The following is an 11963-nucleotide window of genomic DNA, read 5'->3' on the forward strand; positions in this document are numbered from 1 at the left end:
GAGGCATCTCAAAGGCCTTGACATGCAAAAACAACGGACAGGGCAACGATAACCTTTTTCTAGTGCAGTTGTATGCCTGAGGTGTGACTACTCGCAAGGCCTGCCCAGTGAGGGAAGTATGATCAGATCACCCCGTGAGGTTACTTTTCATTAGATTTATGACAGCACCTCTTTTTCATCCTCAGTCTGTGGATGGATACTTGGACTGTTTTTATCTTCTGGCTACGATGCTGCAATACAAGTACTGGGTTAAGTCTGCTGCAATGCAAGTCTCTGTTTAAGCCTGTTTTCAATTCTTTGGGGTACATACCCAGGAGGGCAGTTGCTGATTCACGTGGTGATTTGCTTAACTTTTTGAAGAACTGCCGAACTCTTTTCCACTGTGGCTGCACCATTTTACTTTTCGCTCAAGCAATGCCGAAAGGTTCCCATTTCTCCACAGTCTTCCAGCAGTATTTTTTTCTTTTCCTTTCTTTCCCCTCTTTAGTGACAGCCATTTTACTAGGTGAAGAGAGGTATCTCATCGTGGTTTTGATTTGCATTTCTCTACTGACCGAGTGAGCAGCTTCATGCAGTTATTGGGCATTTATGTATATTCTTTGGAGAAATGTCTACTCAAGTTCTTTGCCCATTTTAAACATTGAATTATTTGATTTTGTTTGTTGGTTTTGTTGTTGTTGTTGATGATGGTATCCTTTGCTGTAACCAAAGGTTCCAGTCCTGGTAAAGTCTAATTTAGCTGTTTTTTTTCTTTTGTTGTTTGTGCTTTTAGGTCATACTATTGCCAAATTCAAGGTCATGAAGATTAACCCCTATGTTGTTTTTCTAGCAGTTTATGGCTTTAGTTCTTATATAGGTCACTCATTCATTTTGAATTAATTTTTGTATATGGTGTGAGGAAGGGGCCTAACTTCTTTCTTTTGCACATGGAAGTCCAGGTACACGTTACTATTTGTTAAGGAAACTGATCTTTCACCATTGAATGGATTCGGCACCCTCGTCAAAAGTCAGTTGGCCATATATGTCCGGGTTTATTTTGGACTCTTCATTCCCATCCATTGGCTCATATGTTTGTCCTTCTGCAAGGAGCACATTGCTTTGATTTCTGCAGATTCGTGGTCAAGTTTCCAGTCAGGAGATGGAAGTGGTCTGACTTCGTTTCTCTTCAAGAACATTTTAGTTATTTTCAGCCCCTTGCAATTCCATATGAATTTGAGATCTGCAGCAACAGCAACAAAAAAGTCTTGGAAATTTGATAGAAAGTGCACTGAACCTGTCACTCACTTTGTGGAATACTGCTGTCTTAACAAGTTTAAGTCTTCCACTGATGAGCATGGATGTCTGTCCATTTATTTAGGTCTCCTTCTTGTCCTTCTTCTTCTTCTTCTTCTCCTTCTCCTTCTCCTTCTCCTTCTCCTTCTCCTTCTCCTCCTCCTCCTCCTCCTCCTTCTCCTTCTCCTTCTTCTTCTTCTTCTTCTTCTTCTTCTTCTTCTTTAGAAAACCACTCAGATGGTGTTCTCTCCCTCTTACTTCCTCCAAGGAGAAAGACAAACAATCATCAATGGCAAACGGCAGTTACGGAAGCAACACCAAGACCTGGCTTCGCGCTCAGGAGAGAACACGCCATCTCCTCCTCGTGGTTGCGGGTGCTCTCCGTGTTCAGAGAAGCTTCTCTAGCAACAAACCATGGAAACGATCCCTGGAAGTACAGTCTTTATTTAGGTCTTCTCTAATTTCTTTCAATAATGTTTTATAGTTTTCATTGTACAAGTCTTTCACCTCCTTGGTTAAATTTATCCCTAGATACTTGATTCTTTTAGATGGAAATGCAACTTATTTCTTGATTTCCTTTTTAGATTCTTCATTGCAGGTATATAGTGACATAGATGATTTTTGTGTATTGATCTCACATCTTGCAGCTTTAATCAATTTGTTTATTCGCTCTAGTAGCTTTCATATGGATTCTTTGGGGATTTCCTATATATAGGATCATGTTATCTGTGAAGGGTCTACTTTTTCCTTTCTAAGTTGGATGCCTTTTATTTCTTTCTGTTTTCTAATTTTTTTCTGGCCAGAACTTCCAGTACAATTTTAAATCGCTGCGGTAAAAGTGAGCGTTCTTGTTTTGTTCCTGGTAATTTATGTTTCAAGTACTTATTAAATGGATGAGATCAGCGCCCTCGTAAGACGAGACAAGAGGGAGCGTGTTCCTCTCTGCCCCTCTCTTCCTGCCGTGTGAGGACATCATAAAACAGCTGCCCGCAAATCACGATGAAGGCTCTTACCCGAAGCCAGCCATGCTGGCATGGCCCTGGGGAGTCCTGGTCTTGGACTCCACAGCCTCCAAAACAGTGAGAAATAAATGTCTGCTGTTTGAGCCGCCCCATCAATGGTATTCTTTTTAAAGCCCAATGCCAAGCCAGAGTACCATAAATTCTAACACGAAAGGCTTATGTACCTCGGTTTCTGTTGCCACAACATGTCTAACTTTCAACGAAAAGGCACACCACAAACAAGGAAACACATCACAGCTTAAAGAGACAAAGCAGGCATCAGAACCAGGCTCAGATATGAAATAGATGTTAGATTATCAGAGACGGAACTGAAAATAACTGTGACTAATATGTCCATGGTTCTAAATGAGAGAGTAGGCCACATGTGAAAATAGATGGGAGAGGTGAGCAGAGGAGATTTTCTCAGGGGGGGGAGTTATTTCATACGATGCACCAGTGGTGGGCATGGGGCACTGAGCTTGTGTGAAAACCCATAGAACTGTACAGCACAAAGAACAAATCCGAATGTTTCACATTCACACAAATAATTTAGGAGGTCACAATGAAATGCAGAATGTGACCAAACAAATGTACGAGGCAACCTCACTTTTGCTGTGGGAAGCTATTGGGAAGAGCCTAGAATGATCTATGTGGTAGCAGATTTGAGTCAGAGACTTGTATAAGCTTGTTAATATAGTTATACATCATTACACACACACACACACACACACACACACACACACAGCTCAGCATATATACTAAACAACTGCGAGGTGCTAGAAGCAATGACACTCCAGTAACAGTGAGCTCACCCAATGCTCAGAGTTTGGTTTCATTCTCCAGGGAAAGGAACCAGGGCTGGTTAGACAGGTGGCTGGCTCTAGAACTGAGGCAGGACACATACAAGATGATTCCAGAGCATCTCGCAGTGCCAGAAAGGTCATACCCTTCCTCTGCATAGCATACACCTCCAGGACAAAGCCAGAGGGAACGCTCATGTCCCTGTTTCCAGAAAAGCAACGAGACCCCACACTCAAGCAACAGATCCACAAGGTCTTTCCTGGCTTTCTACGCTGACTCCTTGGCAAGGAGTTTCCCTTTGCTTCTCTCCCCGCAGTGTGACCTAAATTTCCACTCCCCGCCCCCCACCGGCTGCACCGAGAAACTCTCATCACGACATCTGTTGAGGGCAGCCCTTGGAACGTGTTTCAGATGTCGCAGCAGAGCCCGTGGATGTCACACTCTCATTCCCGGCTCTGTCTGCGAGGGAAGTGAGGAACAGGCTCCCCCGTCGCAAATGTGAGATGAAAATGACAGCGTGTCGGGCCGAGCCTGGGAGAGGCTGTAATAATAAGTCCCCTCGGTCAGCAAGGATCCAGGGCCTGTCAGTGTTCTGTACACGGACACCGTGTCCGTACCCGGAAGATACTCACAAGGCAGAGATTTCCCTTCTGAGGCTCAGAGCCCATTGCCAAGGGCCTGCACACTCATTTCCTTTTCATCGTTTTTCCCACCAGCTGGGAATGATTTATAGTTGTATGATGTCAGCGTTATTAGGTGCAAGTTTTTTAATTCTTTATTTTGTCGATGAGAAAACCGAGGTGCAGGGTAGTCTTGCTGGTGCATGTATATATTATACAAAGATTTCATAGAAATGCTATTTATGCAAAATGAAAAATCTTAGTGTAGCTTTAGAAGACTCATTTAGTCTTTCAAAAACTTAATAAACATTGGCTTTTAATACAACTTTATTATAACGCCCTGGCTAGCGTAGCTCACTGGATTGAACGCGGGCTTCAAACCAAAGTGTTGCAGGTTCAATTCCCAGTCAGGGCACATGCCTGGGTTGCAGGCCATGACCCCCAGCAACCACACATTGATGTTTCTCTCTCTTTTTTTCCTTCCCTTCCCTCTCTGAAAATAAATAAAATTTTTTAAAAACACCTTTATTATAAAACCTTTGGACTAGAAGGGATCTGGAGCAATCTGTAATGGGTCCCTACACAGTGTAGCAAGGAACCAAGGATATCTTCATCTTGTCTTGCAGCCCTGTTTCACTACTGATTAGAAAGTACAGGAGGTGGGATATTGAAGATCTGTGATATACTTGGGCCATTCTATGAAAAGTCCAAACTTCCAAAACAGGTACATTTTTTTTACAACAGAAACAAATTCTCTACCTTACAAAACTATTTATTCCAGGACTCATTCATATAACAATCTAGCTAGTATATATAAAAATTATTTGCATCAAAAAACTCCTGTGTAGGCCCCCTATGACTAAAATGAGAAGGAAAGTGTACTAGCACCTGGCTGTGAGGGAAAACATTAAGAAATTCGTTACCCTGATATGATGCAAATTCTCTCCTAATTTATTTATGTTTCCTTCAAGTTCAGTTATTTAAACATTTTTGTCAAGGTCTTTGCTCGGCACCTCGTACCTGCAATCTTGTTTGGTCTTAAAAAAGAAACCCAGAAAACTCCAGTTTCAACCAAGAGCCCCAGGATGAGCTGAAGTCTGCGTTTTACTGTCAACGGAGTTAAGCAAACGCATGATCTTTGCTGCACGAAAACTCCGGGCTCGTATCCTTGTCATCAAACTGTCAAGAGAACTGTTTCATGCCATTGTGGGTCAAGACAATTACTGTACGTTTTTTTCTGAACTTGGAAAACTCACCGTCACATAGACCTATCAAATAGACCTATTGTCACGGACATTTCTCAAATGTTTTGTACGTAAAAAGTTCTTGAGGTGCAGAGGTTGATGGCACAAGCTCAGGACTGCAGACTCGGCAGTTCTCTCCCAGCTCCCAGTGGAGACGGAAAATGAGGCTGCGCTCTCTGACGGTGACGGACGGACAAGGTGAGGGGTGCGGGCCCCCTCCCGGAGGAGGACACTTCCCTGAGACCCTCGGTGAAGATGATAAATGGGTAGATGGATCATCTGGCTTTAAACAAATGGCAAAGAAATATTACAACTGATTAAGGCTATTTTCAGTTTTGTTATAGTGTCCATTCTTGACCCTGCAGACATATGAATAAAGGAAATTTTAGATTACTTCTGACGTTACGAGATCAAAGTTCCGAGGACACATGCTGTGCTGGATTTCCCACTCTTGGCAGAAGCCAGAGAGGGTGTAGTTTTATCGAAATGAGGACGGCCCGCCTGGCACGATCCGAACCCTCTGCCGCCCTCCTCCGTGGTGCCGAACAGTGAAGCCCAACCAGCGTCCAGGGAAGCCACTTCCCTTTGAAGTGAATTTCCCTGCCTTCTTAGCAGATTAGAGGTATCATTATTTTTGTTTTTGCTCTTATTCGATTACATCTCGTGCATGTTTGGAGCCGGAAAGAGGACGTTTCGAATGCATTTAACTCGGGCTTGGGCTGGGGTCAGCAACGCCGCGCTCCCGCACCAGCCTGCAAACATCTGGCGTCCCAGATGGGAGTAATAACCACCCTCCCCCTATTTTCGTGACTGCATTATGGGAGATGTTCGCTGGTTTCCTCCTCGGTGAGTTTAATTCACACCAATACTTTAAGGAAGATTAGAAAGGGAAAAAAGGAATGAAAGAAAACATTTCTGACAGCACAGAGTCGAGTTTTCATGCTCCCTTCGTACAAAAAAGATTCCGAGATAATTACAGTCTATCACAGACCTTAAAGGCTTATTCTGCGAATCAAATCAACTACATATTATTTTCTGTGCAGAAGCTCAATGCGCACCACAAAATGTTATATTTTCCGCCCAGAGAGAGGGTTTATGTTTTTCCTCTAAAATGGTTGTTTTTTTCATCAGTGGAGTAGTTTCTGTAAAACCAGCTGCAAATCAAACCACCTCGTAGAGCTGCTGCTGCCCAGTGTCGCCGTTCAGCCTCGCGGGAAACGTGGGCATCGAGAGACGCCCGAGCTGTTGCGTCGCCAACTCTTTCTACATCTGCACTAAGGAGAAATCGTGTTGTTTCTTGTTTTCTCTCTGAGATGATTGTCTAGAGTGTTGCCCGGATTGGCTGTAGTGAACACTCAGGGAGTTCACACACAGACGGTCAGCTCCCGAGAAAAGGGATCCTCAGGGCGCGAGCCAGAGAATCACGGATCCACAGCTGGATGCAGGGGACCGATCCGGCTGTCTCCACGTGGAGAGGTCGCGCGAGGGGCAGAGTCAGGTCTGAACTCGGGACTAACGATCCAGCATCCCTAAGGAACAAGGCACCAAACGCAAGTGCTGTGAGCACGAGGGTTTGGCCCCTGTTGATGACTGGTGTGTCCTGAGCATCTGGAAGAGGGCTTGGTGCATGGCGGGTACTCGATAAACGGTTATTGAATGAATGACTCTCACACCCAGCTTCTCGATCCAGACCCTAAGCCCACTGGAGTCAGATTTAACCTTCCTGTGTGACCCTGTATCACAGGGGTGGCAGCATGAATTATGGAAAGAGCACCCAGTTGTACCTCTTAACAGAGTCACTGATGTTTTCTCAGCCAAGTCCCTTCATGGCTGTGGCTCCAGGAGCAAATAACGCAGAGCCTTAGCTTTCTCATCTATAAAATGACGTAATAGAGGATCAGCCTATGTCATGGGGTCGACTGCATATCAAAGTAGGTGATAGTATATGTCAAACTCTAAGGTGCTGTGAAAATATTGTTACTACCGGCCAATGGACTCTGAGATGTGACCATTTCATTAGCAGAGGTGTTGCTCCTGCAGAAGAGTTCAGGCAGGATCTCCGGAGAAGCAGCTACTCCACTGTGACGAAAGGCCCCGGCCAAGGGCATGCCGGGAGCCACGGCCTCCACCGCTCCTGAGCTAGAGCCAGCCCAGCAGAAGCCGAGGAGACAAATGCAACCCATAAGGAGGTGCGAGGTGGGGCTCAGGAGCAGCAGGAAGCAGTCGAGAAGAAGGCAAGTACAGCCAGAAGTTCAAGTCAGTTATTCCAAATGATGTTTAAGAACCAGTCTAGGTAATAGGTTAAAATGCAGTGTTGAGATTTCTGGGTGGACATAGACTAGGTCGTTGGTAGACAAATCATTCCTAGAACTCAGGACAAGCGTCTGGAAACCAGGGCTCGCTCAAAGGAAGAGGGGGATGGCGGCAGGTCCTAGGAGAGTGGGCTGGAACTGGGGCTCTGACGGGTGCCAGGGATACGCCAGGTAGCAGAGGCTGGATTAGAAGGGGCAGGTGGGCATGGGCAGGCTTGTCTCACCTGGGGTAGGGAAAGGGGACCACAGCTCAGGCCTCATGGGACATCCGGGGCTTTGCCCCCTTCAGATGCCCAGACATCGGAGGTTTCTGAGCTACCAGCAGACCTGGGCGGGGAAGCCCACGGGGGTGGCTCATCACTGTTGTAGCTCACAGGGAGAGGTCTGTTGCTCTGATGACTGGCACTAGTGCTAACAGTAGGAAAGCTATTTTTTAGAAACTTCAAAGGATATTGTTTTTGCCATGGGGGTGACGGGAGACCACAGCTATGAGCAAACCATAGACGCTGCTTTCGTGACATCTTAAAGCACAGGATTATTTATGAGGCAAAATCCTGAAGGCACGCCCATGATTTTCCAGCGATTCGTTCAGAACAAAAGACATCGGGCAGTCAGGCCAGAGCGGCAGACCAAGGAATGCTTGTCTGTACGCATTGTTCTCCCAGCCCTGCCCTTCCGAGTCGCCTTGTCCACAGACCTCCCAGCTGATGGCCATAAGGGGGGCCAGGGGTAGTCAGGCATGGTTCATGGCTATTCCTCCTCATCACTCTCACGCATTCCAGCTCCACCAGGATCCTGATGCCTGGTTTTATCAATTCCCGGTCCTTCTGTGCTGAAAAGAACGGAAGCTTCTGGCTTGGCCTCAGTGCACTCCAAGGACTCTGGCCTTCTCGGCCTCTGCCCCCATCCACCCCTGGACACCTCAGGTGGAGTGCTTTGCTCCAGCTCTGACCCTACGACTGGACACCAGCCTCTGCCGGCCTGACCAGCACCCAGATGGACCCACGCAGGCCACCCAAACAGAGGAGCGTTGCAAATAGCCTGCTGGATGGAAGCCTCTCCACCTGGGGCCTGCAACGACCCGCGTGAGAGCCCTCGGGGGGGGGGGGGGGGGGGCGGGGGGGAAGCCGGAGCTTGGCAGGAGCTGGGTGGTCAAAGGGGAAGAAAACAGAGTGTTTACAGGAGGCGCTGACCCAGGCCCCGCCCATACGCCCAGGCGTGCCCACCCCATGTTACCTGCAGCGTTTCACTTTCATTTTTGATTTTCTTTTAGGAACCATCCCTCTGAAATATGCAAATAATTTCTGGAAAGTTGCAGTGTTTTCAGTCATTCACATTCTACTGTCAAGTGCTTTGATACCGTTGCTCCCCTCCCCGTGTCCAGCCCCCAGCTGTGGTGAGGGCGATGGGCAGTTTGACTGGGAAGAGGCAAAATAAGTAACATAACTAGAGACCTGTGGAGACCAGTGGGAATGCTCTCAAAGTGATCAGTGCTTCAGGGGGAGGGAGAGGGGGGAGAGGAGCTCTGGGGACACCTGGGCCAGGGTCCAGGGACCCCAGGAGTTGGAAGGGAGGTGTGAGAAAGAGAAAAACAAAGTTCCTCTTTGTTGTCACTGTCCCCCCAAATTTTACAATTAGGAATCAGGAAGGAAGGTAATATTCTCTTCCTCCTTCCTCTCATTTCATTTCCTGTTCCTCAGATCAGAGCCTAGGCCTGATAGAATTATTATCATTTGTAAATGGGCTTTCATTTATGTTTTTCATCGACGTGATTGAGGTGAGTTTCGTTAATAAAATCATATAGGTTTCAGGTGTGTAATTCTGTAACATACCACCTGTGTATTGTATTGTGTGTTCCCCACTGCAATTCAAGTCTCCTTCCTTCACCATTTATCCCCCCTTTACCCTCTTTTTTCTTAAGATTTTATTTATTTATTTTTAGAGAGGGAAGGGAGGGAGAAAGAGAGAGAGAGAGAGAGACATCAATGTGCGGTTGCTGAGGGCCATGGCCTGCAACCCAGGCATGTGCCCTGACTGGGAATCAAACCTGCGACACTTTGGTTCGCAGCCCACGCTCAATCCACTGAGCTACGCCAGCCAGGGCCCCCTTTACCCTCTTCTACCTGCCCCTGCCCCTCATTCCCTCTGGTAATCGCCACACTGCTGTCTGTGTCTATGAGTTTGTTGTTTTTGTTGTTGTGTCTGCTTAATCCCTTTTATTTCTTTTCATTCAAAACCGTGGAATGGATAGCACTTCTAATGATTCAACATTCAAAAGGCACCTACAGGAAGCTGTGTCCAGTCGGCTGGGGAATCCTTGTGGAGCTGGACAATCCGTATACAAACAAGCACACACTCTCACACGCACTCTTTTTTCCTTAGGCTGTTGTTTTTAAGGTAATAGTTCGGGAACATTGAGTTACACGGGCTTTGGGGCCTGCCTGGGAAGCTGACAACCATTGATAATGTTTTTTTCCTGAGAGAAACGGTGTTCTCGGATTGACATAATCGACCTCCAGGTACATGTCTAGAACCGAGCACATCTGTGAGTTGGAGACGTCCTGTTTGGAGCTCCACTGAGCAGCGCTGACTCAGCAGAGATAAGAGAATGAGGAGGTGCAAAGGGAACAATGCCTGTACACGCCAGATTAAAGTGTTCCGTGATTTTTTTCCCTTCCCAAAGTGTCTTCAGGATGGGCTTTTTGGAAGCCAGCATTTATTGGGTGAAGGGTTGACAAGAAGCGAGGGCAGGAAGAAACCTTCGTGCTTTATCAAAATTCTCCTTCCTGCTCCCTGGCTGGCGTAGCTCCGAGGATTGAGCGCGGGCTGCGAACCAAAGCATCGCAGGTTCGATTCCCAGCCAGGGTACATGCCTGGGTTGCAGGCCATGACCTCCAGCAACCACACATTGATGTTTCTCTCTCTCTCCCTCCCTTCCCTCTCTAAAAATAAATAAATAAAATATTTTTTAAAAAATTCTCCTTCCTTCGGCTACACAGGCGAGATCTCCATGCAAGGGTGTGAAGACTGTCCCCAGAAATCCTCCCAACTGGCTCACAGCTGTTGACAGTGGCTGTGTCCGTGGATGGAAATATCCAGGAATTTCAGGCTCTCGTACGGGAAATACCTTAACAAAATAAGGGGTCACACGTATGCATTTTGTTTAATGTCACTAGCTGGTGTCTTCTGCCACTAAGTGTGTGTTGGTTGTTTCTACATGACAAAGTGAAGCAGGAGCGAGTGTGTGAATGATCATTTCCTGAGGCATCAAGGACCCCGCCGGTGTGTTGGCAAACAATCTACTGTGTCTGGGTTGAAATCATCTCCTCTTGGGGGACATTGCGATAACTTGCCACCTCTCACCCTCACCGATCACCACTGGTTTACTACAAAAACTGGCATGGACTACAATGAACGTCCTTGAAAAGATAAACATTTAGGTTTCTTACCAATAAGAGGAAGTAGTTCATTAACAAAGGGCAAGTGATTCAATTCTCCTATTGAATTTGAAGGGATCTAAAAAATCAACTCTTCATTTCTTGATCAGAACCTATAGTTCAGTTAGTTTTTGCTGCAAATAAAAAAAAAAAAAAAACATAGCCCTGGCTGGCGTAGCTCAGTGGATTGAGCGTGAGCTGAGAACCAAAGTGTCACAGGTTCAATTCCCAGTCAGGGTACATGCCTGGGTTGCAGGCCACAACCCCCAGCAACCGCACATTGATGTTGATGTTTCTCTCTCTCCCTCTCTCTCTCTCTCCCCCACCCCCGTCCCTCTCTGAAAATAAATAAATAAAATTCTTTAAAAAAACATTAGGATCACAGATTGATAGTTCTGTAGTTGTGTGTGTGTTTTTCTACCTCAGTAGATCCCTAAATTTCTTGAAGGGAAACTACTGGATCTCTTGGGATGGGGGGTGGGAGAGAAAGGGAAGGAAGGAAGGAAGAATGGAAAGAAGGAAGGGAAGGAAGGAAGAAAGGGGAAAGGGAGGAAGGAAAAGATGGAGGAAGGGCAGAGAGAGATGGAGGACAGGATGCAGAACCCTCATACCACGTCATATTCATTATTTTGGACTCCATGGCATTCAGGACACAGATTGTACTTGGTAGTTTTTCCCCAACTTTGTCAGTTAAACTGAATTAGAGATCATTTCAACATATTCAGAATGTATTAATTTAGCAAACACAGAGCACTAACTAGGTGCTAACCACTCTTCTAAATGCTGTGCTTATTTAATAGGTAGCTGGATCACGAATATTGAAAATCTCATATAATAGGTTTCCTTTAGAGTTTTAGATCTCCATGGTGCCTTCATTCACAGGGCATTACAATCTGAATTAAATTGCCATCAAAGTTTTATATCAGTAATTTTTCTTTGAGTATGAAAGCAGTAATATTCATGTAAAAATTTAGGAAAACACAGAAAAGTATGAGAGACAACAAAATCACACTTCACAAAATAACTCCCATTAGCATTTTTCATGAGGCCTAAGTTTTTAATATCTCTGAAATGGCTAGCTGCAATTTCTGCTCTTTCTGTCAAAGTGGCATCCCCAACCCCTAGTCACTTGCTATCCTATCATCTATTTTTTTTGCTGTCATTGTATTTATCACTATCTAAAATTATCTCACATATTTAGTTGTCATTTCTTCTCTGTCTCCTGCTGCTAGAATCGATCCCCATCATCCCGTATGTCCCAGCACTGGGTACCGGG

General features: G+C 45.8%; 1 non-coding gene across 1 annotated transcript; it reads right to left on the bottom strand.

The window, feature by feature from the left end:
* Positions 1 to 1500: 1500 nt before the first annotated feature.
* LOC114498166 lies at positions 1501 to 1715 on the bottom strand. Its single transcript, XR_003684626.1, has one exon. It is a non-coding gene; the product is annotated as a small nucleolar RNA U3 (small nucleolar RNA).
* Positions 1716 to 11963: the final 10248 nt, after the last annotated feature.

The sequence above is a fragment of the Phyllostomus discolor genome, chromosome 5, assembly GCF_004126475.2.
Source record: "Phyllostomus discolor isolate MPI-MPIP mPhyDis1 chromosome 5, mPhyDis1.pri.v3, whole genome shotgun sequence".
NCBI lineage: Eukaryota > Metazoa > Chordata > Mammalia > Chiroptera > Phyllostomidae > Phyllostomus > Phyllostomus discolor.